Source organism: Penaeus japonicus, unplaced genomic scaffold (genome assembly GCF_977035675.1).
Source record: "Penaeus japonicus unplaced genomic scaffold, GWHDUDI00000001_assembly GWHDUDI00000019, whole genome shotgun sequence".
Classification (NCBI taxonomy): Eukaryota; Metazoa; Arthropoda; class Malacostraca; order Decapoda; family Penaeidae; genus Penaeus; species Penaeus japonicus.
Window position 1 is genome coordinate 671,352 of NW_028234421.1, and position 5,000 is coordinate 676,351.

Genomic DNA, 5,000 nt, shown 5'->3' on the forward strand with positions numbered 1-5,000 from the left:
TTTGTGTGTGTGTGTGTGTGTTTGTTTCTGCGTGTGTGTGTGTTTGTACGTGTGTGTGTGTGTTTGTGTGTGTGTCCGTCCTTGCGTGTGTGTTCTATTTTCTATAAGCAACAATTGTTAATGTTAACATTTCCCGGCCTGATTACCTAAGAAATATTCATGAAACCAGCAATTCTATAAATAAAACATTACTTAAACAGCTTGCATAAACTAACTGCATAAATCCTCAAGGTTGCGCACATAAGGCCAAGAAAACTCACTGTCGCAATAGATTCCCTTCAGCTCTAAAACAAAAGAACATCACTTCAATCTTCAAAACGAGAATCGAAACTCTTTCACATCACGATTGAATCTTGTTTTTTTTTTCGTTTAGTTCAGTTTTTGAGTTCTCACGTTAGATTTTGAGAACTCTCGTGGAAGGGATAGAGGAGGAGTGAGAGAGAGAGAGAGAGAGAGAGAGAGAGAGAGAGAGAGAGAGAGAGAGAGAGAGAGAGAGAGAGAGAGAGAGAGAGAGAGAGAGAGAGAGAGAGAGAGAGGAAGGGAGAGAGAGAGAGGAAGGGAGAGAGAGAGATAGAGGAAGGGAGGGAGAGAGAGAGGGAGAGAGGAAGGGAGGGAGAGAGAGAGAAATAGGAGAAAGAAAGAGGAGTGAGAAAAGAGAGAGAGAGAGAGAGAGGAGAAAGAAAGAGAAGTGAGAAAAGAGAGAGAGGGGGAGAAAGTAGATGTAGAGAGGTAGGAGTTAGGTTAGGATGAGGAGTTGAAGCGAGGAGAGGAGGAAGGAGGGGGGGGACGGGAAAGAGAGAAAGATTGTATGTTAGTAAGAGGAGGGAAGAGGAATAAAGGTAAAGGAGCGATAAACAGGTGCGTGGTGTGTTAAAAGGAAAGAGGAAGAAAATAAAGAAGAAATGAGAGAGAAAGAAGCAAAAAAATAAGAAAAAAAAAAAAGAAAGAGGAGAGATAGACAGAAGAGAAAAAAAAGAGTAGACTCTGCGATGTGATTGAGCAAAGTAGGGCGGACAGGAAAAGGAAAGGGACACGAAATGGGAGAGGGAGAGAGAGAGAGAGTGAAATAAGAGACACCACTAGAATCTTAATTATTTCTCGTAACCCGTCCCCTCCCCCCCAAAAAAATCACACTTTAAACAATGAATAAGAAATAAAAAAAACAATAAAAAATATAGATTTTCAGTCAAGCGAAGACATTTCTCTCTCCCGTCTTGAAGAAGAACGAAGACGTTCTTGAGGTCAACACCCTCTCCTCATACCCCCCCACCCACCCCTACCCCCCTCTTCTCATACCCCCTCACACCTCTCCTCCCCTCTCCTCATACCCCCCACTCCTTCCCTCCCTCCCCTCATACCCCCTCACACCCCTTCCCTCCCCTCTCCTCATACCCCCTCACACCGCTTCCCTCCCCTCTCCTCATACCCCCCACCCCTTCCCTCTCCTCATACCCCCCCACCCCTCCCCCCCTCTCCTCATACCCCCACCCCTCCCACCCCTTCCCTCCCCTCTCCTCATACCCCCCTCCCAACCCTCCCCTCTCCTCATACCCCCCACCCCTTCCCTCCCCCCTCTTCTCATACCTCCACCCCCACCCCTTCCCTCCCCTCTCCTCATACCCCCTCCCACCCCTTCCCTCCCCTCTCCTCATACCCCCCTTCCCACCCATTCCCTCCCCTCTTCTCATACCCCCACCCACCCCTCCCCCCCCTCTCCTCACACACCCCTCCCACCCCTCCCCCCCTCTCCTCACACCCCTTCCCCCCTCTCCTCCTCATCCCCCCCCCCCCCCCCTCCACCCCTCCTCATCCCCCCCCCTCCTCCCCCCCCCCCTTCCTTCAGTCTTTTTCCTTGCAGCGAAAATGAAAGGGAGTCGTGACAGATAAAAATTGAGTTTGTCGTGAAATGTGAGATAAAATAATGGTGATAGTGATGATGGTAATGATGATTGTGATGATGATAGGGCTTAGGATAATTATGATGATGGTAATGATGATAGTGATGATGATAATGATGATAGTGATGATAATTATGATGAGAGTAATGATGGTAATAATGAAAGTAATGCTGATAATTATGATGATAGTAATGATGATAATTATGATAGTAAGTAGTAATGATGATAAAGATGATACCAATGATGATGATGATGATTATGATGATAGTAATGATGGTGGTGTTGGTGTTGGTGAAGACATTAATATGAAAATGTTAATGATTACGATATGGATGATGATGGCAGTGATAAATATTATCATAAATAATGGTAATATCAAATAGTTAATGACAATAAAGATAATAATAATGACAATAATGATAATATTAATGTTAATGATAACCATGGCAATAACAATGATAACAATAATATAACGAATGATAACAATATCAATACATGATACATTATGATAACAATGATAATAGCACTGATGATGATGATTATAATAATAATATGAATAAGGATAATGATGATGATGATAAAACAATGATGATGGGAATAATAATGATAATAGCAATAAGGGTAATTATCCTCGCCACTAATAATATTAGAAATATTAAACATAAAGTCATTCCTGGCAAAGAAAAATACTCCTAACTATAGAAATATTCGTTATAAAGTAAAAATCACTTTACGATACCATCATTCAGTAATGTTCGTATATATGATACAAAAGAAATAAAATTCTCCCTCAATCGCTTATAATCTTATTATATCATACAATAAAATACTTCAATATATATCAAAACGATATGATATTTCACATATTACAAATAATTCCTCAACACAAGATCCTTAAATAACATCAAAATTTAAATTAATATAATTGCATATTGCATAAAACTTTCAACAGCTCACGATCATGTTCTTTAAGAATAACATCAAGAACACCAGCCTCACGAACGGTATCGAGATGGAGTAGGAAGGAGAAGCGAGATGGAGGGAGTGGGGTGGGGGGGTGGGGGGTGAGGAGGGACATGGGCGCTAGTGGGCGGCTAAGGGCGGGATGGGCGTCGTAAACCTGTCCTGCCGCGGGTGTGCGATTTATCAGCGTGGAAAAGTGAGAGTCCGCTACTCTCTTCCTGGTGTGCGAGTGCGAGTGCGAGTGTGTGTGTGAGAGAGAGAGAGAGAGAGAGAGAGGGGGAGAGAGAGAGATAGAGAGATAGTGTGTGAGGGAGAGAGAGGGAGAGGGTGAGAGAGTGAGAGAGAGAAAGAGAGGGGGAGGGGGACGGAGAGAGAGAGAGAGAGAGAGAGAGAGAGAGAGAGAGAGAGAGAGAGAGAGAGAGAGAGAGAGAGAGAGACAGACAGACAGACAGAGAGAGAAAGAGAAAGAAAGAAAGAAAGAAAGAGAGAGTGAGAGAGAGGGAGAAAGAAAGAGAAAGACAAACACACACACATACACACACACACTCAAACACAGGCAAGAAAAAAAAGGGGAAAACAAACACGAAGCGAGACGACAGAGAAGAAGAAAAATAATCTAAGACAGAGAGGATCAAAGAGCGCTACCGAACCATTTGTCAGCATCACCCACAGAGAAAACACACACGCACACACACACACACGAACATATACGCACACAGTCACACACACACACACACATACACACACACGCACACACACACACACACACACGCACACACGAACACATACACACACACACACACACACACACACACACACACACACACACACACACACACACACGCAAACACACACACACACACACACGCACTCAAGAAGAGGGGGAAGGGGGGAAGGGGACGGGAGAAGTGGAGAGAGAAAAAGAGAGGAGGAGGGAGGGGGAGGGAGTAGGGGAAAGGGGAGGGGGAGGGAGGAGGAGAGAGGGGGTAGGGGAAAGGGGAGGGAGAAAAAGAGAGGGGGAGGGAGTAGGGGAAAGGGGAAAGGGGAGGGAGGAGGAGGGAGGGGGTAGGGGAAAGGGGAGGGAGAAAAAGAGAGGAGGAGGGAGGGAAGGGGAGGGGGAGGGAGGAGGAGGGAGGGGGTAGGGGAAAGGGGAGGAAGAAAAAGAGAGGAAGAGGGAGGGAAGGGGAGGGGGAGGGAGGAGGAGGGAGCAGGAGGGAGGGAAGAGGAGGGGGAGGGAGGAAGAGGGAGGGATGACCATGGAAGGTGAAATTGGAGGGTGATATATGGAAGAGATAAGTGATTAATCGTTTTTTGTTTCGTTTTATAATCGATGTTTTATGTCCTTAACTCATTATCACGACCTATTCATTATTTTTGTTTTCTTTTTTTATGCCATCTATCCACTTAATCAACATCCTTTATATTTATTTTTTTTATGTCATCTATCCACTTAATCAACACCATTTTTGTTTTCTTTTTTAATGCCATCTATCCATTTAATCAACAATTTTTTTGTTCTCATTGTTTACACGAATGAGCGGACGAAGGGATACGAACGCAAAGAAATAAGATGTTCGGACGCAAAGAAATAAGATGTTCGGACGCAAAGAAATAAGATGTTCGAACGCAAAGAAATAAGATGTTCGAACGCAAAGAAATAAGATGTTCGAACGCAAAGACGCGGGGAAATTTTCGGGCGTGTGCCATTATTCATAACGAACGTAGTTATGAGTTGAAGAAAAAAAAAAATGTCATGAGTATCTATCATGAGGAGCCATATAAGGTTGGAGAATATATACGGGGGTAGGGGAGGAGAGGTGGGGAGGGTAGAAGGGGGCTTGAGAGAGGGGTTAGAGAGGGTAGAAGAGAGGGGGTAGAGAGGACAGGAGAGAGTGATGGAGTGGGTAGGAGAGAGGGGGTAGACAGAGTAGAAAAGAGGGGGTAGAGAGGGCAGGAGAGAGTGATGGAGTGGGTAGGAGAGAGGGGGTAGAAAGGGCAGACGAGAGGGGGTAGAGAGGCAGGAGAGAGTGATGGAGTGGGCAGAAGAGAGGGGGTAGAGAAGGGATGGCGTGGGAAGGAGAGAGGGGTAGAGGGGACATGAGAAAGGGAATATGATATTCGCTGGAGAGGGGAAAGGAG